This window comes from Lissotriton helveticus, chromosome 6 (genome assembly GCF_964261635.1).
Source record: "Lissotriton helveticus chromosome 6, aLisHel1.1, whole genome shotgun sequence".
Lineage (NCBI taxonomy): Eukaryota > Metazoa > Chordata > Amphibia > Caudata > Salamandridae > Lissotriton > Lissotriton helveticus.
This window is the reverse complement of record NC_136067.1, coordinates 1,164,401,151-1,164,424,933: the sequence shown is the minus strand read 5'-3', so window position 1 is coordinate 1,164,424,933 and position 23,783 is coordinate 1,164,401,151. Positions and strand designations below refer to the sequence as shown.

The window sequence follows — 23,783 nt, the reverse complement described above, 5'->3', positions numbered from 1 at the left end:
TGGTTATGTTATATGGGTTTTTTAAACACAATCATTTTGATTGTGTTTTTTTTTCCCCGCTGTTATATGATGAATACCTTCAAGTCACTGTTTTTAGTGAAATTTGATACATTCTGAGAACAGCAAAAATAAACCATTTAACATGTATAATTAATTCTGTACTTTTTGTATTTATGATGTACATTTAGAACTGTGTAGGAGGCATGGAGAAGCTGAGGCTTCTGTAAGTGTCAAAGTTGTTGCATACAGTGCTCACATTCTACGTAGTCTTTCATATGATAGACTACATTTCCACAATGAGATACCTAAGCAAAGGAAACACAGGTGATGTGATTGTGGAATGAGCAAAAAAAATTGCACATTTTTCAATTATATTACCTGTGTTTCCTAACATTACACATCACATTGTGTAGATGAGGTTTAGGCCTGTTCCAGGAGACAGAGGAGGTCTGACATTTGATCAAGAGTGCAGTGGACATGACTCACTTTGTTGGTAGGCTTGCACATGTATTATCTCCTCTATACTCTTCAACAAGCCTAAATTTCATCTGCAACCCTGAGTAGGACTTACCTGAAACAAATCTCTGGATAGGTTACACCTTATCAGCATCTAGAAACAATCATTTAAAATGTTAAGTGCAGATTTATGATGGCCGTGTGCCTCTTTTGCGCCGCTGTTCCGTCACTTTTGTGACGCAGCAGCAGTGTAAAAGATGCACCATGTTGCAAGATAGGCCTCAGTTCATCTCCAGCAAGATACCGTCAGTTTAAAATATATATAATTAGGACTGTGTAGGGGGCATGCAGAAGCTGAGGCTTCAGTAAGTGTCAAAGTTGTTGCATGCAGTGCTGCACTTCTGGGTACTGTTTCATATGCTGGACTACATCTGCACAATGAGATACCTAAGCAAAGGAAACACAAGTGATGTGATTGTGAAATGAGCAAAAGAAATTGCACGTTTTTCAATTACATCACCTGTGTTTCCTAACATTACACATCACATTGTGCAGATCAAGTTTAGGCCTGTCCAGGGAAACAGAGGAGTTCTGGCCTTTGTTCAAGAGTGTAGTGGACATGACTCACTTCATTGGTAGGCCTGCAAATGTATTATCTCCTCTGTACTCTTCAACAACTCTAAATTTCATCTGCAACCCTGAGTAGGCCTCACCTCAAACAAACCTCTGGATAGGACACACCTTATTGGCATCCTGAAACAATCATTTAAAATGTTAGGGACAGTTTTATGATGGCTGTGCACCTCTTTTGCGCTGCCATTGCATCACTGTTGTGAGACAGCAGCAGTGCAAAAGATGCACCATGTTGCAAGATAGGCCTCACTTCATCTGCATCAAGATACTGTTAGTTTAAAATGTATATTTTTAGGACTGTGTAGGGGCATGGAGAAGCAGAGGCTTCTGTAAGTGTCAAAGTTGTTGAAAAACTGTTTGTCCTTCAATCTTTTCCCTTGTCGTTTCTAATTTTTAAATACATGTTTTAATATTTTTCAAATGTTTGTTCTCTCTTTCACAGATTGAAAGTATAAAAATAACAAGTGACTAAGTTAACGACAATTATAAGGTAAATGTTTTGTACTCTTTTCGTTACATTTCTATCACATTTAACTTCTATTAGTTTCACTACTTCATTTCTTTAACCCTCACTTTCCTGCCTTTGCTACTTCCCTCATTCCTTTCTCTATTACTTACTTACTCTACTCCTTCCACTATTTTTCTCAGTCCCTCTCTTCTCATACTTCCTCACTCTTGTTCACTCACTCTGTCTCTATTACTCTCACGGTTTCTGACTGATCACTCTTTCACTACTTGTTCATTATGCTTTCTCTCTGTAGTTCAAGCACAGTAAGGGGCATATTATCAACACAGGCAATAATATTATCGGTGCTTTTATCGGCAGAAAAACTGCCGCAAAAGTGGCTTTAGCAGCAGTTTTCTTCCGGAAAAGCGGCTTTAGCAGCAGTTTTCTGCCGATAAAAGCAGTAATTATCGGCAGAAAACTGCCGCAAAAGCGTCTTTAGCGTCAGATTTCTGCCGATAAAAGCAGCAAAATTTTTATCGCCTATGTTGATAATATGCCCCTATGTTATTTACATTTCTTTGCTGTTTCAATCATTCCTTTTCTGTTACTTCTTCTTTTCTGCATTGTGTTTTTTCTCTCTGTTATTCCAATGTTTTAATCTTAATTTGATCATTCAGTCACATTCTCTAAGAAACTCTTGTTTGTTATTCTTCTACTCTCCTTTTTTTTTCACTTCCTTATCTATTTTGTTTTTCACAATTATACCCTCTTAAATCTTTTCTTCAGTAAATAGATCTATTAAACAGTATCTCTAGTTTACTCCCTATAGCTGTCTTTCTTTTAACATAACTGGTTGAATATATTGAAAAAGTATGACGTGATAGCGTTGCAGGAGACATGGGATATGGATTGTGATTTTTGGATAGATGGTTATATATCCTACTTTCTTGCTGCACAACCATCAAATTCTGGTCGAAACAAAGGAGGTTTACAATTTTTAATCTCAGTTAAAATGAACGGAACTGTGAAAGTAATAAACACTCGATCTCAAAACTTTCTAGCCTTGGAAGTTACACTTGCTAATCATTCCAAATGCATCTACATTAATTTCTATAACGCTATCCAAGGCACTGGTGATATCGAAAACCTCATTTCTTTGAATAATTTTCTGTGTAATTTTAAAGAGAGTCAAACCGCGCCGTTATATTTTATCTTGTTAGGTGATTTTAATGTACATCTCTGTCAACAAAACTGTCATTTCTTAGATAATGTGAATCTAGATATGTCCCAACTCCCACATTTTGAACATTCTGTCAAAGGGTCGAGCCTAGAAGATTTGCTTCTTGAAAATGAACTCTATGAACCAGAGTTTTTTGACAGTAAAGAAAGGGTCCCAACCTATAGAGCCAGGGATTGCAACAGTGTCATTGATTATATTTTTATTTCACCAGTTATGTTGCAGAGTGTTACTTTTTACAATGCTATACATACCGCACATAGTGATCATAACCCGGTTGTGCTGATTATGGAGGATAATGTTTTATCAATGTTCAATAAAAACCCAGAAGTAGCTATCGCTGTTGATATCGCAGTAAAGGATCAAGGGAGACGGGTGAAATGGAGCAAAGTTATACCTGAAGAGTTCCTATACTCCCTTAACGAGAAAGTGGGCAGCGATATGAATGTTTGTAGAGACCCAGCGAGATTCAAAGGGAATATCATTGGGTCTTTTGAAACCATCTGTCGTCAGGTGTCAGATGACCTAAAGTGTAAACCCACTAATAGAGAGAGAAAGGCTGAGGGGTGGTTCAATAATGCATGCTCCAAATCACATCGAGCACTCCGTAAAGCATTGAAAAGGGTACCCCGGGATAGAGCAGAGGTGGCGAGGCTTAGAAAACAATACAATCAGGATATCCTAGCTAGGAAAAAGGAAATCAAGAAACAGGCGTGGGATAGTCTATATGAAAAAGCTACCCTGAGGGACAGCGCAAAGTTCTGGACCATTATTAACACGCCCTTGTTCAATGGGAAAGAAAATGCGCCATCGGAGCTAAATATCCCTGAGAAGGATTGGCTGGACCATTTCCAAAAAATTTATGGCAGCAATATCGATTTTGGACCTTCTAATCTAACATCGATTGACACTCAAGCCCCCCTTCAAAGCTTTACTATCAAAGAGGTACAGAGTGCTATTGAGGGCATGTCATCCCAAAAGGCCCCCGGGCCAGATGGCGTACCCGCTGATATGTACAAAATAAACTCAGCTATGTGGTCAGTTGTTCTTACGAATGTCTTCAATGTAGTTGGTATAGATAAAAGAAGACCTCCAACTACCTGGTCACAGGCTGTCATCATCCCCATATTCAAGAAGGGTCAAAGGGGGGACCCTAGATGCTACAGACCTATATCCTTGCTAGATTCCTCATTTAAAATCCTGGGTAAAATAATACTAGAGAGAATCTCAGCTTGGACTACTGATAAAAACATCTTGTGTGATGCACAGTATGGGTTTAGATCTGCCAGAGGCACAGAAGATCAATGCCTCAATTTGCACCTTATACTGAGCAAATACACCGTAGCTTCAAGGGGAATGATGTACTTGGCCTTTATGGACTTGTCCACAGCTTTTGATCTAGTTAATAGATCAAAGCTGTGGACAATTCTCCTAGAAATGGGACTGGATCGGGCACTTGTGGATTTTCTAGCGCGACTCCACAGTGACTTAAAGGCAACCATCCGTATGACCCAAGAAGGGAACTGCACCTCTTTTTTTAAATCGGGAAGGGGAGTGCGCCAAGGGTGCATCTTGGCGCCTATGCTTTTCTCTCTGTATATTAACTCCCTGGGTGAGTCGCTAAAAACTGCCTCTACAGATGTGCCCTGCATGGGTGGAGCCGTGACGCCGGTACTTCTATATGCCGACGACACGGTGCTGATGTCAAGGACCCCGAGGGGTCTTCAGCATCTACTTAACACCTTTGGGGCATTTATGCAAGACCTGGACCTGGTGATTAATGCAGGAAAGTCGCATGTCATGGCTGTGGGCAACTCTAAACGTAATATCAGAACCCTGACCTGTAATGGTGCCGCACTTAGTAAAGTTAAAACCTTTACATATCTAGGTGTGGTGTTCGATGCTAAAGGGACATGGGCACCACAAATCCAGAACAAGACCGCAGCAGTAAAAAGATCATCTGCAGCTATATTGGGGTTCGCCAAACGTCTTGGCGGCAAACCACCAGAGGCTATATTATCCATATACAAAGCTAAAACCATAGCAATAGCAAGATATGGAGCCTCTATTTGGGGATATAAGAACACAACCCAAATCCAAAGGGCAGAGAACATATTTCTGCGAACTGTTCTGGGCTTATCAAAATCCACACCTGCTCACTCAGTCCATTTGGAACTAGGGATGGGTTACATTGAAGATATGTTGTCCCTTGCACCTCTAGGGGCATGGATTAAAACTTGGCTTAACCCTAATTTAATATTGAACCACACGATCATTAAAGACTGTATGAGGCGGGATCGTGTGGCTGAAATTGAGTGGCTTTCACATATTAAGAAAATAGCACAATATCTGGGCCGCCCTGATTTATATACCAACCCTGAAGGCCTACAAAAAGAAGACATTAGTTGGGTAAAACTGGAATATATAAAGAAAAGAGAAGCTGATAGAGAAACTCGCGAGATTATGAAGCCAACCGTGAGGTCACATTTTTTGACAATAACATCTTTAGCTATCGAACCATATCTGGCGGTAGTAAATAAACCCTTCCATCGGTGGCTTCTCACTAAATTCCGCTTTGATCAGTCTCACTTCCTGTTGGGTGAATACAATAAATGGTGTAAACCGCATGAGAACGCCCCCTGTAAGTGTGACGACTTTTCAGACCAGGACTCTCTTCATTTCCTTTTTTTTTGTCCTTTTTATAGTATTGCAAGAGACAAATATATTAAGCCCATATTGAATGATCATAAGTTTACCCAAGTGAAACCTGCCTTTCTGTTTTTACAATTAATGGAAACACCCCTAATCATGTTTGGGGTAGCAAATTTTCTCACTATGTCCATCAGGTCTCGTCAAAATAGAGCGAAGCTACTGGTAAATTGTCCTAGCCTTTGTTAAAAACTGTACGCCCTGTTGGGGCAGCACTGTAAATGATTGTATTATAGGTTTGTAAATATCATTGTAAATAGATCATCGAATATACTCCTATTACAAACCGTATAAGTGTAATGAAATTCTGTAGTAAACCACAGACAGTGCAATAGGAGGACAAATATTTTAACATTTTAATTATTTAATTCTTGTAAATATGAAATTTGTAAATATGAAACTTGGTTTTGTATATAATGTGTTTTGTTTTTAAGTTATATACACAAAAAAATTTTTAGACTCCAATAATCAACTATGAATGTATAGCATACTTGTGTGATTTTAATTTAATCGAATAAAGTGATTTTGACTCTCTGACTCTCTCTTTTAACATAACTGTCTGTTTCCTTCCCTTATACTTACTCTTCTTTTTTTTGTTAATTTTTTTTTGGTTCGCTCCCGGTTCGCGTACCGGAGAGCGAACCGGGAAGCGAACCAAAAGAAATAGAGGTTGGCAGAGTTCTAAATATTCTACCAATTTTTTTATAACGGGGAGGTAGTTCTGATAAGAACTTTTTTTTTTATTGTTTTTTTTTCTGAACATTTTTTTTACTTTTTTTGTATTTTCTGAACGGTTTTATATTTTTTTTGTTTTTTTTGTGGGGGGGAAACGAAAACGATTCATTGTAAAGGGCTCAACAGGAGCAACAAAAAAAAAAGATAATTTATTTTCTGAATCGTTTTGTACAAACATGATTATCAATTGCTGAGTTGATTAAAGTGATGCTACTTTCTCTGTAGCAAATCAACTGACCGCAACGCACGCACACTTGTTTGATTTCCCCGAACCTCATCTGTATATTTGGGACCATCTCCCTCGCCTCTGGTCCCGTCACTTCCTGTACAACTGATCTTCTGGCCATAGAAGGGGGATTATCTTGCTGGTCACGTAACTGCGCAGCACTGTAGTTGATAGGATGCCACCTATCCATATGGCGATGCATAGTATAATTGCCGTAACTGTACTTCTTATCTGTCCCTCTGGACAAATCCTTCTTACAGATGAGGCAAGTTACGTACCGGGCATTGACTTTTTTTTGGCCCCGAGAATATTTAAAAAATTGCCAAATAAAGTTTTCTTTCAGATGAGACCTCCTGGGCTCCTCGGGCAAAAACTGCCTCTCTTCCTGCTCTTCCTCCTCTTCCTCCTCCTCTTGCTGAATGATAACTTCAGCAGGTGGTCCTCTCTTCCTTGGAGGTGGTGGTGGGGAAGCACCAATTGAAGCTACTAATAAAGCCATTGCTCACTGATCACAAAGGGTCTTTCTCTCACAAAGATGAAAGTCAGAGTGAGGAAAGAAGGAGGGGTTTTCATCATTTGGGAAAAACAATAGTTCTAAACCAATGAAAAGTGTTACTTTTAGGTCACATGACCTAGTCTTACATCATTAGGAAACCAAAAGTGAAATGAACCAATGAAAAGTGTTATTAACAAGTCACATGACCTGTTACGCTTACGTTACGCGCTCCGCGCCGCGTCCCGGATCGCTTCCGGGGAGCTGCGCTTCGCGCCTCGCTTCGCGTACCGGTTCACTTCTGGGTACGCTAACGCGGCGCGTCATATGACGTATCACGCGACAACGCGATACGTCACGCTGACGCGACGCGTCACGATGTTGTTTTCTAACGCGGCAGTTGCGGAAACGGAACGTTTACCGGTTCGCGGACCGGGTCGCGCCACCAAATTGAGCTAACGGGAAGCTAACCGGTTCGCGGACCGGGAGCGAAACAAAAAAAATAATTAAAAAAAAAATAAATTGTATTAAAAACATGTAAAATATATTTTTCGATTTAAAGAAGAATACATTTTAAAGCTTTTGATATTTGCTATTAAAAAACCATTGAAATTCACTGAAAAAACCATAGGTTATAGACCATATATAGTTAGGAATTAGAATTTACAAAACCTTATTTTACTCACACAAAACCATTGAAATTCCATATATAGTTAGTTGTACTAACTATATATCGCGCACCCGCAATCCACTGCTGATCATGTCACATATTACATCATTCATGACATGGTCAGTGACATCACTGATGACATCTCAAATGACATCACTGATGACATCACTGATGACAACATCCAGTGACTGTATGTTTCTGTAAAGTTAAAATATGTCTTACATATTGAAGAATGAGTGGATGTATAAGTGTCTGGATGAAGGATTTAGTAGGTGCATGACTGACTGTATGAGTGAGTGATTAAATGTGTCTCACTGAGTGCATGGGTTAGTGACTAAACTGTCTTAATTTGTGCATCATTATGTCTATTGTTCTGTAAACTGCTGCATGTGTTGATTAGTAGCTATATGAGTAACTATATGGGTTATTGATTGGTTGCCCAAGTATTTGTATGGGAGACTGAGTGTGTGTGTGGGTGGCTGGGAGGTGTATGACTCTGTGCATAGATGTGTGAGCAGTTGATTCACTAGATGTATGGGTTCAAAAGTGCATGTGGAAACAGCTGTATGGGCGGTTGACTGTGTGCATGAGTGCATTGGTGAGTGAATGGATATCTCAGTGCTACATGTCAAAGTAAGTACATATGTAAAACACAGTACATGTGAGAGTTGACATATATAAATAACTGTGCATAAGAGCCAGTGAATGTGTGAGTGGCTGTATGAATCATTGTGAACTTGTATCAGGGATTGTATAAGAGAGTAAATATGTGTTAGTATATGTTTGAATAAGTAAGGTGTGTATAACTGTATAGTTGAGGAAATGGAGGTGTGATTGATTCTTTGCATGACTGACTAGGTGTGTGAGTAACTCCATGGATGAGTGACAGTCTGTGAGTGTCTGTTTACACTGAGTGTATCTAAGTTTTTATTAGAGTCTGAAGAGATTCATCGTATTATCACATGAATAATGTCATCAGTGATCTCATCAGTGATGTCTTTTGAGATGTGATCATTGATGTCATCAGTGATGTCATCGGTGATGTCATTTGAGATGTCATCAATGATGTCATCAGTGATATCATCAATGATGTCATTTGAGATGTCATCGGTGATGTCATTTGAGATGTCATCAGTGATGTCATTTGAGATGTCATCAGTGATGTCATCAGTGATGTCATTTGAGATGTCATCAGTGATGTCACTGACCATGTCATGAATGATGTAATATGTGACATGATCAGCAGTGGATTGCGGGTGCGCGATATATAGTTAGTACAACTAACTATATATGGAATTTCAATGGTTTTGTGTGAGTAAAATAAGGTTTTGTAAATGCTAATTCCTAACTATATATGGTCTATAACCTATGGTTTTTTCAGTGGATATATATATATATTTTTTTTCAAGCTCTAGGGTGCCCTCAGGCGAGGCAGCACTGCAGCAGCGGCTTTCAGCGGGTAGAGCACACCTCAGCATTCCGGTAATTGTCTTCAGCTCTCAAGTCTGGGGTTCTTCAGCCTGACGCGTTTCTGAGCCTATCGCTCGTCATCAGAGGCTCGACATGAGTGCATCCGTTCTGACACTCCCACCATTTATACTTATTGGCCCTCAGATGGGCGCGCAATGTCTTGAGGGATTTGCAGTCCGTATTTATTCCCTGGATGGGTGCTTGAATTTACAGCTGATACAATATAAAAGCCCCGGATGGGCCCCAGGATGTGAAGCGTCCATTAATCCCTTTAGCCGCTGATTCACATGTGGGCTCGGTAGCATTCGAACCCGTGACCTCCATTATGGGGTGGTGCAAGCCTCCGCGGCTGGGCTGCCGCGTAAATATTCAAGCTCTAGGGTGCCCTCAGGCGAGGCAGCACTGCAGCAGCGGCTTTCAGCGGGTAGAGCACACCTCAGCATTCCGGTAATTGTCTTCAGCTCTCAAGTCTGGGGTTCTTCAGCCTGACGCGTTTCTGAGCCTATCGCTCGTCATCAGAGGCTCGACATGAGTGCATCCGTTCTGACACTCCCACCATTTATACTTATTGGCCCTCAGATGGGCGCGCAATGTCTTGAGGGATTTGCAGTCCATATTTATTCCCTGGATGGGTGCTTGAATTTACAGCTGATACAATATAAAAGCCCCGAAACGCGTCAGGCTATAATTGTCGACATGAGGACTATAAATCGACAGAGTGCAGATCGAGCTTTTACCCGGAGACGTTGTTGGCGGGTGCTGCCGCGCCTGAGGGCAACGTGGAGCGTGAATATGTATGCGGTCGGCCCGGCCGCAGCGGCTGGCACCACCCCGTGAGGACTGGGGGCCATGGGGCCTTGAATATTCTGGGCTCCGGTTGTGGACCAACAACAGGGATTTATGGCTCATCTACACCCTGGGGGCCCATTCAGGACCCTTCATGAACAGTAATAATTGGTGCAACCATCAAGGATTAATAAAGTTAGGCACTACAAGACCCACAAGACATTGCGTTCTACTCATCTGAGTTTAATTAATGTGGGTGTGTCTACAAACGCACAATCTCTTTTTCGAAGCCTCTGATGAGGGCGGATGCCCAGAAACGCGTCAGGCTATAATTGTCGACATGAGGACTGTAAATCGACCGAGTGCAGATCGAGCTTTTACCCGGAGACGTTGTTGGCGGGTGCTGCCGCGCCTGAGGGCAACGTGGAGCGTGAATATATATATATATATAGTCTGCATTAACTGATTAATTAATATGAGTGCTTCACCCCCTTGATTTTAAATTTTTAAGTGTTTAGGTAATTGGTATGAGCTATGAATCACGTACGGATGGAATTGTCACTCACTTTGTTTATTTCTTTCACTGTATTGCAGGTCCCACTTGAAGCTATATAGGAGAGTTTGAGACACAGCATGGAATGATATTCACATTATGGTGGAAGACTGAATGAAGCATTAAGTGTAACTAGCGTGTGCCTTGAGACATTGGCCCACATGGGCGGGACTGTGGTGAATTAACCAATATTATTTAGCCCACTTGGGATTGACACGAATGATGGTACCAAGTTTGGTACAGATCAAATGGACTTTCGAACTGAAACAATTGATTTCGATCATCTTTGCCCTCTGAAAACACGAGCAGTGTGCTGAGTGTTGTCAATGCCACAGCTTTATTAAGCCCACTGGGGCGTGATCTTTTAAGTTTTATTGTTGATATGGTGAAAAGACTACAGGGCTAACCTTTAGTTTCATTTATTCAAAGGTTCGAATGTATTTAAAGTGAGTGTTTGTGCAATAGAAGCACCGCTTTGACATGGTTAAGAATATTTATGACACGCTGTTCCAATAACATGAAATAATTGTTCTTCAAACTTTATTAGTTGTTCGTTAACTATGTATTTCACCAGACCATAATATGCAGCCACGAATCTGTCTTTCAGCTCCTTATAGCTGGTGGGAGTCTGTTGTTTATTTCATTTCCATGGTGATGTGTCACATGATGGTGTTTATTTAAACTTTATTGAACCCGTGATCAAGGAGACTTAGGCTCCGGAATGCGCCGGGGAGGTTGCTGCAGATAAACAGCGCTTTTCAAAAGAAAGTTGGCCTGGACCTCGTTTTTGTTACGGTAGTGTTGTTGAAAACGAGGAGTGAGTGAGTGAGTGAGTGAGTGAGTGAGTGAGAGTGTGTGTGTGTGTGTGTGTGTGTGCGTGCGTGTGTGTGTGTGTGTGTGTGTGTGTGTGTGTACACTAGTACGCAGAAGTGCCTTTGCTATATTTGGTAAAAATTGCTCCAGTGGTTTTTATGAAAATTAACTTCAAAAACACATATATATCTGGCCGGAGCCTAACCACACATCTCATCGTGAGATCTGATTGGCTGTCACCACTTCATCCAAGAAGTGTTGGCAGCCATCTTGGGACCAATATACATGATAGCACCTCATTAAAAAGCATTGTAGTTAATAGAGGGATTTAGGACTTTAGTTACATTATAAATCATTTGTTGATGGTACCATACTCATTTTAGGAATTGTGGTGTGTTCTAAGGTGATTTTCCCATGTGAAAAAGCCTTCTGCTGGGATATCATGAATCATGTTTGAAAGAAAACTATTATCTCATGCTTTTCCCACAGTGGTTTGGAAGGGGATCTATAAGCTAAACTGAAAGCATATTTTCTGTAAATTCACATCATCTTTCTCAGTCCTGTGAGCATGAAGTCTGACATTCTCAGTAAAACATGTACATCCAACAAGGACAGAGACTGTCAGTTCATTCCTTTGTGTTCTACTGCAGTCTCCTAGAGTGTTCTAAAGAACAACTAGAGCGCTAACAGTCCTACTTATTACAAAGGTATGGCACACCTGAAGCCATCTTGATTGGAATATAGTGGTAACTCTTAAAACATTTAATTTAAAAAGGAACAAAATGAGAGGGTATATTTTGCCATAGAATGAATATGCTACTTACCAGTATGCATCTGTTCTTGGCATGTAGGGCTGCTAACATTCATATCTATAGCATAGATCGCCGCCTAGTATTGGGTCCGGATGATTGCACATTGTTGTCCTGGAAGAGTCTTCGAAGTATCACGAGATAGGTGGCTCCTCCCCTGGACTACAGTGCGCATGGGCATCGACTCCATCCCCAGATTGTTTTTAGCCATTGTGGCAGAGATGGAGTGAAATAGTGTAAGTGATGTCCATGCTAATGATTGAATGCAAGAAAAGTCTGCAGCCGCTACGGGCGCCGGGGAGGAGGGCGGGCGATATGAATGTTAGCAGCCCTACATGCCAAGAACAGATGCATACTGGTAAGTAGCATATTCAGTTCGAGGCATGTGGGCTGCTAAATTCATATCTATAGCATGGAATACATAGCAGTCCCTCCATTAACGGCGGCCGCCCGTGCCAGCTGCAGAAGTCTGAAAAAGTGTCTTAAGAATATCCTGTCCAACAGCTGCCTGCTGCTTGGAATGCACATCTACACAGTAATGTTTGGTAAACGTATGTGGTGTAGACCATGTGGCTGCTCTACAAATGTCTTCCAAAGGAATGTTACCTAGGAATGCCATGGAGGCTCCCAACTTGCGTGTGGAGTGTGCCCTGGGGGGGACCGTTAAAGTGCGCTTAGCTTTCAGATAGCAAATCTGAATGCACTTAACGATCCACCTGGCTATTCCTGCTTTGGAAATGGGGTTGCCTTTGTGCTGGGCTGAGAAGGCAACAAAGAGTTGCTGTGTCTTTCTAAACGGTTGTGTTCTGTCAATATAGTACATTAACGCCCTTTTGACGTCCAGCGTATGGAGCATTCTTTCTGCTACTGTTTCTGGGTTTGGAAAGAATGCGGGCAGTTCAATTGTTTGATTGACATGAAACTGCTACACCACCTTAGGAAGGAACTTGGGGTTAGTGCGGAGCACCACCCTTTTTGAGTGAATTTGTATAAATGGCTCTTGTATTGTGAGCGCCTGTAGCTCACTAACACGTCTTAGAGACGTGATGGCAATGAGAAAAGCCACTTTCCAGGTCAAGAACTGAATCTCACATGAATGTAGAGGCTCAAAAGGTGGGCCCATCAACCTGGTGAGGACCACATTGAAATTCCATACCAGAGCTGGTGGGGTCCTGGGAGGAATGACCCGTTTCAGTCCTTCCAGGAAGGCTTTAATGGCAGGCACCCTGAAAACAGAGAGATGCTGCCTGTTCTGAAGATAAGCCGCTATGGCGGATAAGTGTATCCGAATGAAAGCATATGCTAGATTGCATTTGTAGAGATGTAACAAATAGCAGATGATGTTAGGGATGGATGCATCTAGAGGGTTGATATTGTGTTCTGTACAGTAAATGACAAACCGCTTCCATTTTGCTGCATAGCAAGCTCTGGTAGTGGGCTTTCTTGCCTCCCGGATGATGTCCATGCATTCAGGAGGCAAATTAAGGTAGCCAAACTCTAAGACCTCAGGAGCCAGATCGCCAGATTGAGCTGTTGCGGATCTGGATGCTGAATGTCGCCATGGTTCTGCGTCAAGAGCCTGGGTGTGAGGCGCAGCCTTTGATGCGGTACCACGGAGAGTTCTAGAAACGTGGTGTACCATGGTTGGCGTGCCCACGTTGGAGCAACCAGGATGAGCGTCATCGAGTGTTGCTTTAGCTTTCTTGCCACCAGCGGAATGAGAGGTGCTGGGGGAAAAGCGTACGCAAATCTGCCTGACCAGTTCATCCATATCGCATTGCCCTGCGACTGTGGGTGAGGGAACCTGGCGGCAAAGCTTTGGCATTTTGCGTTTTCCTTTGTGGCAAACAGGTCTATCTCTGGATGACCCCATTGCTGGAAGTACGGGTGGAGTACTGATGGATGTATCTCCCACTCGTGCATTTGGTGGCTGTACCTGCTGAGCAGGTCCGCCATCTGATTGTCCTTGCCTGGGAGGTGTTCCGCCATGAGGAAGACGTTCCTCTGAATGGCCCACTTCCACATGCTCTGAGCCAGATGAGACAACTGTGGAGAGTGTGTACCTCTCTGCTTTTGGATGTAGTACATGCCTGTCATGTTGTCCGTCCGGATCAACACGACTTTGTTGCACAGATGTACCTTGAAGGATTTGAGTGCCATGAAGATTGCCATCAGTTCTAGATAGTTGATGTGCATCCTCTTTTGCTGCGTCGTCCATAGAACCTGCACCGTGTAGTGGAGCACATGAGCTCCCCATCCTTGGAGAGATGCGTCCGTCGTCAGGATAATCTGTGGCACAGGCTCTTGGAACGGTCGGCCCTTGCTAAGGTTGTGTGGATTCCACCAATGCAGAGAGTAGTATGCCCGACCGGTCACCAACACTAGGTCTTTCAACTGTCCCTGAGCCTGAGTCCACTGATGCGCCAAGCATTCTTGGAGCGGACGCATATTCAACCTTGCGTGCGGGACTATGAAGATGCAGGAGGCCATCATGCCTATCAACTGCATGAACACTCTCGCTGGGAGTGAGTGTTGCGGTCTGAACCTCTGGATGAGCGACTGGATGTTGTCGATCCTCGCTGGGTTTGGCTGAGCTGTGGCAGCCAGAGTATTTATCGTCGCGCCCAAATACTGCCGCACATGGGCTGGCTGAAGGTGCGACTTTGGATAGTTTAGTGAAAATCCCTGACCGTGAAGGAGGTGAATGGTGTGGGACATGTCTGCGGCGCACTGCTGTGCCGATTTGGCTTGAACGAGCCAGTCGTCTAGGTAAGGGTAGACATGTATGTTCGGTCTCCTGAGGTGCGCTGCTATTGTCGCCAGACACTTGGTGAACACTCTGGGGGCAGTGGTCACTCCGAAGGGTAGGACCTTGAACTGGTAATGCCTGTTTTGTATGGTGAACCTGAGGTATTTCCTGTGGGATGGATGGAGTGGTATGTGAAAATAAGCATCCTTGAGGTCCAAGGTTGCGAGGAAGTCTCCCTGGTTTAGCAATGGAAGAACCTGCTGCAGTGTCAACATGTGGAAGTGTTCTGAAAGAATGTACTGGTTCAGAGGCCTGAGGTCCAGGATTGGTCTGAGTGAGCCGTCCTTTTGGGGATTAAGAAGTACAGGGAGTACACCCCTGTGCCTTCCTCCTCCACTGGCACGAGCTCTATTGCGCCTTTTTGCAGCATCACAAGAACCTCCTGCTGCAATAAGTGCAAGTGCTCTGCTGACATAGGACATTGTCTTGGGGGTATGTTGGGTGGAGTGGACGTTAACTCCAAACAATAACCAAACTGGATAAGTTTCCTTACCCACCTGTCTGTGGTGATGGACTTCCAGACTGGCAGGAACTGTTGGAGTCTCCTCCCGACAGGTGTTGGATGGTCGGGGCAGTGACAGGAAGTCACTGTTTGTTGGCGGCAGAGGAACGGGAACTGTTGTTGCCTCTGCCTCTGCCCTTGGCGCTGTTTCCTCGGTAACCTCCTCTACCCTGTTTGGGGTATGAGGACTGTGCGCCTCCTCTATTGAATTGCGTCTGCTGTGCCAAGTGTCCTTTGGTAACACCTCGTGAACTTGAGCGACGAAAAGTGTTCCCTCTGAATTGCTGAGACTGAAGCGCACCCATGGATTTAGCTGTCTCAGTATCTTTTTTGATCTTCTCGAGGGTGGTGTCAACCTCTGGGCCAAACAGTCTGTCTGGATTAACGGGCTGGTTGAGGATGGTTGTCTGGATCTCTGGCTTGAACCCTGAGATGCGGAGCCATGCTTGACGCCTCAACATCACACTAGTGTTTATCGCTCTTGCTGCAGTATCTGCAACATCGAGCGCACATTTGATTGCAGCGTTGGAAATGAGCTTGCCCTCCTGTATTAGCATCTCAGCTCCTTCTTTAAACTTGTCTGGAAGGTGTTGTAATAGCTGCTCTAAGGTGTCATAGTGTACCCTATCATATCTGGCCAACAGGGCTTGTGTGTTAGCTATGCGCCAGATGTTGGCTGCTTGCGCTGCCACCCGTTTCCCCGATGCCTCCAGCACTTTTGACTCTTTGTCTGGGGGAGGAGCTTCACCCGTGATCTGTGAATTCGCCCTCTTGCGGGCATTGGAGACCACCAAAGAGTCCAGAGGCAACTGGCCCCGTATATAAGTTGGGTCTCCAGGTGCCGGTCTGTATTTCTTTTCTATCCGGGGGTTTACCACCCTTGCCCTCGTGGGTTCCTTGAAAATGTCCGTGGCATGCTTGAGAACCCCTTTGAGCATAGGAAGTGTCTTCACAGTTTTTTCAGATGCAGAGAAAGTGTCAAACAAAAAGTCAACTTCCACAGGGTCGGCATGCAGTTCCACCTTATGGTTTGTAGCCGCCCTTTCAATCAAAGCATTAAATGCCGCAGAGTCTTCTGTGGAGAAGTTTTCACACCATAAACCTGTGGGTCATGTACCACTTGTTGGTCCCCCTGATCACCAGAGTCTACCCATGAGTCCTGCTGCTCATCAGGGTCAGTATTGTCAGGAAAGTTATACTCTTCATCCTGTTCACCCTCATCTCCATCTGAGCAAGTGGGTGAAGGTGATGGACTCCTCCTAGGTCTTGGAGGAATGGGTTCAACGAGTTCTGGTGTTTCTGGCGCTGGCCTCTTTCTCTTTAGAGGTATTACAAACGACTCCACAGGCTTGGAAGTAATTTTTCTCTTGTGGAGCGTTAATTTTCCCGTGTCGGCGTCGATATAATGTTCCGACTGCTCTTCTATTGAAGGGTGTCGATTGAAACGTCCACTTTGTTGCGTTTTCCCCGACCCTTCTGGGTCCTTTGGCACCGATCGAGGTGCAAAGGCCTTCGGCGCCACCTTCGGCGGTAGAGTATAAAGTATCGGCGTCGAAGTGTTCTTCGGCAGGGCTATCGACTGCGGTACCGAGGGCGTTTTCGGCTCCGACGTCAACCCCTTTTCCCGTATCCGCTTAAGGGAGTCTGCTACCTGCTTAGTAAAAGAAGCGGATGGCTTCGTCGATCCGACTGATGACCTCGGTCCACCTACAGGGGAAGATCAGAGCGTCGACGATTTTTCTTTGGTCGCCGGAGACGCAGACGCGCCCCCGACGACTGCACTCCGGCCCTCTGCTACGGCCTTAGGCGTCGACGCCGCAGGCTTCGGATCGACAGCTTTTTCTTTTAGCGTCGGGGCTCCAGACTTTGGCTCGGTGCCCTTCGCGGACTTCGCTTCGACTGCCCGTCTGCCTGTTGGTGCGGTAGTCGTGGCTGAAGGCGTATCGACAGTCTTCCTCGACTTCGACTCGACCACTTTGCTTGACACTTGCTCGACGACCTTCTGCGAGCTTGGCTCCTTGACCCCTTTCGGTACCTTAGCCTGTTCGACAGCCTTCTTCGGCTTCGATGTCTCCGAGGACGACGGCGCCGATGGTGTCGCAGACGTCTTCGGTTTCGACGGTGTGTCGGCCATCTTTGTTGTTTTTGATTCCGGTTTTTTTTAGTTACGGTTTCGATTTAGGTAATGGAGGCTCCGCTAGTATGTCCGTAGCCGGGCCAGAAGGCGGGGCAGAGGATTGAGGTGTAGGGTCGTGGGTAAGGCCATGTGGCGGTCCCGTGACCTGAGCCTTAGTAATTGTACGTACGGGGCATAGCTCATCCTCCGAGCTATCTTCCATGGCCCCATAAGCTTCCTCGTCGTCCCCTACCTCCTCGACGTGTTCGTCTAGGTCCTGGCCCTCGACAGGTTCCCCGTAGTCGGCCTCGACCTCCGCCGATGCGGGTGAGATCTGCAGGTGAAGCTCTTGCTCGTCTGCTTCGGGGTCTACGAAGATGTCGACAGGCGCCGGTGCCGATCGCTGGGCCTCGAGGCGCGCCACGCGCCGAAGCTTGATCGTCTTCTTCGACCTGAATTTCGAACAGGCCATACAGTTGGCCTCGTTGTGGTCCGGCGACAGGCACTTGTTGCATACAGGATGCACGTCGATGTGTGGGTACTTCGAACCGCACACGGGGCAGAACTTGAACGGACTCCGTTCCATCGCAGTGTCGTCGTGGTCTTGCTGCGTCGACAGGGCCTCGATGACCGAAGAGTCACCCGACTCCTCAGATATCCGACTCGAAGAGTTGGAGTACACACGAGACCGAACGCGAACAATACCGACGAAGTAAAGAAGGCCTTTTGGCCTTAAAGAAACTGTTTTATCGATTCCGAACAGGAGACGTCGAAATCACATCCGAACCCAATGGCGGAAAAAAACAATCTGGGGATGGAGTCGATGCCCATGCGCACTGTAGTCCAGGGGAGGAGCCACCTATCTCGCGATACTTCGAAGACTCTTCCAGGACAACAATGTGCAATCATCCGGACCCAACACTAGGCGGCGATCTATGCTATAGATATGAATTTAGCAGCCCACATGCCTCGAACAGTATGATTAGTGCTGCAGAAAGAAAAATTAGGGCACATTTTGAGTGACTTTCCAAATCCTCTTCTATTTCATTAAAAAATTCTGACATGCAGTCTCCCAAGATGGCCACCAGAGACAAAAGAGCCCAAATGTAGCCCAAATATCACCCAGATGTAGCCCAAGTATAGCCCAATGACAGAATGTCCCAGAGTGTTCTAAAGAACAACTAGAGCGCTAACAGTCTTACTTATGACAAACATGTGGCACACCAGAAGCCATCTTGATTGGAATGAAGTGGTAAGTCTGAAAACATTTAATTTAAAAAGGAACAAAATGAGGGGGTTCATTTTGCCATAGAAAGTATGATTAGCAGCAGACTTCCCTGGTGAGCAGTAGCTTTACTACAGTGATCTAATGAGCAACTAGAGTGCTAACATTCAGAATTTATGGCAAATGTGTGACCCATCTGAATGCCTTCTTGATGGAACCAAAGTAAACAAGCATTGAAAATGTAATAGATCTCGCCCTCGTTTAAGTTAAAGCCATTCTGTTTGTAATGAGGTGGCTTTTTAGCTTTGCTTTTATTAGTGTTTTTAAAACTTTCATGTAAATAACATGCATATGTATGCATATATGTATATGTATGCATGCATTTATATTTGTATTTATATAGATATGCAGATTATGTATGTTTATATATGTATGTATATATATATATACACATACATAAATGCATATGCATATATATGCATATATATATATATGTGTATATGTGTGCGTGTACAGAGAGGTAGAGCGGTAGAGGTGTAGAGGTAGAGAGGTAGAGACTAGTAGAGAGAGAAGTAGAGAGAGGTAGAGAGGTAGAGAGAAGAGAGTGAGTAATAGAGTAGAGACTGAGTAGTAGAGAGTAGTAGAGAGCAGTAGAGAGAGTAGCAGAGAGTGAGTAGTAGAGAGTAGTAGAGTGAATAGTAGAGTGAGTAGTAGAGAGTAGTAGAGAGTGAGTAGTAGAGAGTGAGTAGTAGAGAGCAGGAGAAAGTGAGTAGTAGAGAGTAGTAAAGAGTGAGTAGTAGAGAGTAGTAGAGAGTGAGCAGCAGAGAGAGAGAATAGTAGAGAGTAGTAGAGAGTGAGTAGTAGAGTAGTAGAGAGAGAGTAGTAGAGATTGAGTAGTAGAGAGTGAGTAGTAGAGAGTAGTAGAGAGAGAGTAGTAGAGAGTGAGTAGTAGAGAGTAGTAGAGAGTGAGAAGTAGAGAGTGAGTAGTAGAGAGTAGTAGATAGTGAGTAGTAGAGAGAGAGTAGTAGAGAGTGAGTAGTAGAGAGTAGAGAGTAGTAGAGAGTGAGTAGTAGAGAGTAGTATATAGTGAGTAGTAGGGAGTGAGTAGTAGAGAGAGAGTAGTAGAGAGTAGTAGAGTAGTAGAGAATGAGTAGTAGAGAGTGAGTATTAGAGAGTAGTGGAGTAGTAGAGAGTAAGTAGTAGAGAGTAGTGGAGAATATTCCAAAGTCTGGCACAGCACCACTTGCACAATAAGTCCAATCAAATCATATCACTTGGAGTCCTTATTGAAGCGCTGAATCTTGGTGTATATTCAAATGCTTTTATTTTCCTTAAGTTTATGTACCACAGCCAGCTGACGCGTTTCGTTCTGTACAACAGAACTTCTTCAGGGCGTTCTTATTTCCTTCAAGTTATGTCGGTATCCTGTTGTCATATAACTAGATATTTCTTCCAAATGTTAGACGAGACGTAAGTACATGCTTATTCAAAGTGACTAGGTATCAATATTACCCACACAATTCGGGAAGACTTGAGTAATTTATAGCATCCTCAAAGTCAGTCTTTCAAAAATTCCAAAGTATAGGACATGATAATCCAAATCCAAATGTTTCTCAAGAAAAGTCATTTTCAATTGTTCGGAATTTCGGCGTTTGGGCAGATATGACCCAGGGACCCCCAGTATGCAAAGGGAATTAGTCCCCCCTCTGCAAACGCGCCAGTGGCCTGCGTTGCAGAGAGGTGTAAAAAGAGGCATAGCCTCATTACACCTCTGTGCAATGCAGCCCCCTGGCGCATACTGGAGGTTCCAGGTGGGCTAGTTGGCCCCCAGGGACCCCAGTATGCAAGGGGAATTAGTTCCCCCTCTTCAAACATTTGAGATGTCATCAGTGATGTCACTGACCATGTCATGAATGATGTAATATGTGACATCATCAGCAGTGGATTGCGGGTGCGCGAAATATAGTTAGTACAACTAACTATATAGGAGCAATTTCAATGGTTTTGTATGAGTGAAATATTCAGCTAACTATAACACCCCTAAAACTTAGTTTTTGAGTGAATTTATATAAGGCCTGAAACCTATGGTTTTTTCAGTGAATTTCAAAGGTTTTTTAAATACTAATTCCTAACTATATAAGGCCTGAAACCTATGTTTTTTTCAGTAAATATATATATATTTATTTATATATTCCAAGGATATCCGAATCCAAATGCAGAGTTTCCAAAGCTGCAGAAACAGATACGGGCCCAAAATAGGTGCAAAAATTAGTTCTTTATTTCGTGTTGGTTTTTCAAATCGCCATGACGCGTTTCGCGCTTCCCCGAGCGCTTGATCACATGACACAGTACATAGACAGGTATTGGTTTAAATAGTCACATTGCAAAGATAGCACATAGACATAGACGAGTTTTGTAATTTTGAAAAAACTACACCCTGTTTGCCTGAATTAAAAGATACATTGATCAAACAATTTGTAATTTTGGCTGTGATGTAAAATAGTTAAAACATGTGCTATTTTAAATAAAACCAAACTCCTGTGAAAGTAGATATACAAGTGCACAGAACAAAAATATTGTTTTGAAAACCACAAATTAATGTTTTTCATTAGAAAGCAGCTGTTTAAATTTTTGAAAGTTACTGATGATTACTCTTTTATATTTTGTGTTGTTTTCCATAATTATAAAGTTATTTGATGATTTTATTTTTTTCTCTCTTATTTTCTTTTTTTCTGTATATCTATTGTCACATGTTGATATACAAAGGCAAAGTGAACCTGATGACTAACATCGGAGCCCCGGTTTTAGTTATGCCTATTTCATAAAGTTAAAGTGCTACGTGCTTATGCAGAGGGAAGGGTTTTTTTTTTTGTTCATATGTCGGTACAAATACCTAAAAAGTCACCAACGCCTTGGGATAATAGGTTTGAAAGTAATTTCGCAAAATTGTGCAATAGTTGGCCCGAGATGAGCATGCCAGATGTAACTCTCATAGGTATAAATACGCCTTCCAATTGTTTCAAACGCGACAAAAAACAATTAAAGCAAAATGTCATACAATTAATAAAAACCTTAAAAATGGTTAAATGACGGCTAAAATTGTAGTTATGTCACATACATAAAAACCTAAAGGGGAATATACATACGAGAGAATCCACCATAAAATGAAGTCTATAAATATATAAATATATCAATAAATATCTAAAAGGCATAAAACGTTATTAAATCCTTATATATTTACACATCCCTGAAGCACAGTTTTGCTGGGTATTAGAATGATTTGTGAATACATTAGAGGCATGTGTAAAGATCTTCCGTGTTGTTTAACCCCGATAGTTGTTTGGTATTAAGTTTTAATATGTAGCGGGTCTCGAGGCGGCGTAATTTTTCTTCTCTGTTGCCGCCTCGTTTGCTTGCAAGAACACAGTCTATTACAAAATATTTCAGTTCACCACTTTTAGAGTTATGTTTGGCCTTAAAGTGTCTTGCCACTGGATACGTGTTGTCTTGATTGCAAATCGCTCTAATGTGCTGTAAAATTCTTTTGTGTACGGGGAGTTTAGTGCTCCCCACGTAGAGCAAGTTGCATGGACAGGACAAGACATAAACTGCATACTCAGTTTTAAATGTGAGTAGTTTGGTGATTTTATGTTCTTTCAGGTCAAATGGTGACAGATAGCTAGTTTACTGCTTGTAGACGGGCTTTGCAATTGAAGAACCCACCGTGTGTCTGAAGCCAATTGTTGGATTCCATGACTTCTGGGCTGCTTTTTACAAGTGCATCTTTCATAGATTGACCCCTACTATAAGTTATAGAGGGTCTTTTAGGAAGATCCTTCCCAATTATAGGATCACTTAAAACCAAGGGCCAATTTTTATTGATAATGGATTGGATTTGTTTATGCTGGGCACTGTATTGGACAATGATTCTAAAGTCAATCGAATTGTCAGAATTATCCACAGCTGTCATTGTAGTATTGGAGCCTCCCTTTAGGAGATCTAACCTGTTTTTTAACATTGTTTTGGAAATGGCAGTGTTAACTATTTTTTCAGAGTAGCCTCTTTCCAAAAATCTGGCTTTGCTGGCTGTTTGGGCTAGAATCAGGTCATTTTCCTTGCTGTGAATTCGCCTTAGTCTCAACATCTCCCCATAAGGGATAATGTTAATCAGATGTTTAGCATGAGAGCTTTTGGCGTGTAGGGTGGAGTTGCCCGCCGTGGGTTTGCGGTGGAGTTTAGTCTCAATTTTGTTCTTTTCAATGAATACCTCAGTGTCCAAAAAGGTTATAGATGAATTGCTAATGGTGGCAGTGAAATGTAAATTAAGGTTGTTTCTATTAATATCCTGGACAAAACTTTCTGCTGATTTTATGTTGCCATCCCAAATCACAAACAAGTCATCTATATAACGTAACCAAGTTATTACATGACACTCCATTGTTGTACGGTGTTCAACCATGAGGACCCGCTCCTCCCACCAACCCATGTATATATACAAAAAAGAAGGAGAGAACTCTGGGTAGTTCTCAGTTTAGGTGGAAAGCAGCTCCTGTTAGATCACTCTCAACACCAGCAACACTCTAGATCTGCTCACCTCAAATGTCTGTTTTTCCATCAAAGTCTTTAAGCATAGGATTAGCACAGTGCCATCCACGCCTAGATGAAAAAGGACAATGTATTTTTTCCATTTCTACAACAAAGTCTTTAAGCATAGGACTAGCACAGTGCTGTCCTTGCCGAGCTGTAAAATGACAAAAGCCACTTTATCACTCCAGGCACAGTATTACAGCTTTGAATTGGTAAAATACTAACTCAAGCCAACCTGAAATTAATAAAAGCAACCCCTGACACAGTGTTTCGCTCTATTAGAGCTCTTCAGAGAGGTATAGCTTTGTCCAGACACAATGGAGCACCCAGTATAAGTCAAAACAAAACCCTTTCAGGCATAGAGTGACACATAAATTATGCAAAAAAGAAGGGGAGAACTCTGGGTAGTTCTCAGTTTAGATGGAAAGCAGCTCCTGTTAGAGCACTCTCAACACCAGCGACACTCTAGATCTGCTCACCTCAAATGTCTGTTTTTCTATCAAAGT

The 23,783-nt window shown here is 43.0% G+C and overlaps 1 protein-coding gene across 1 annotated transcript in view; it reads right to left on the bottom strand.

The window, feature by feature from the left end:
• Positions 1–23,783, bottom strand: part of URB2 (URB2 ribosome biogenesis homolog) — a 543,562-nt gene that overhangs the window by 246,946 nt on the left and 272,833 nt on the right. The window lies entirely within an intron of this gene.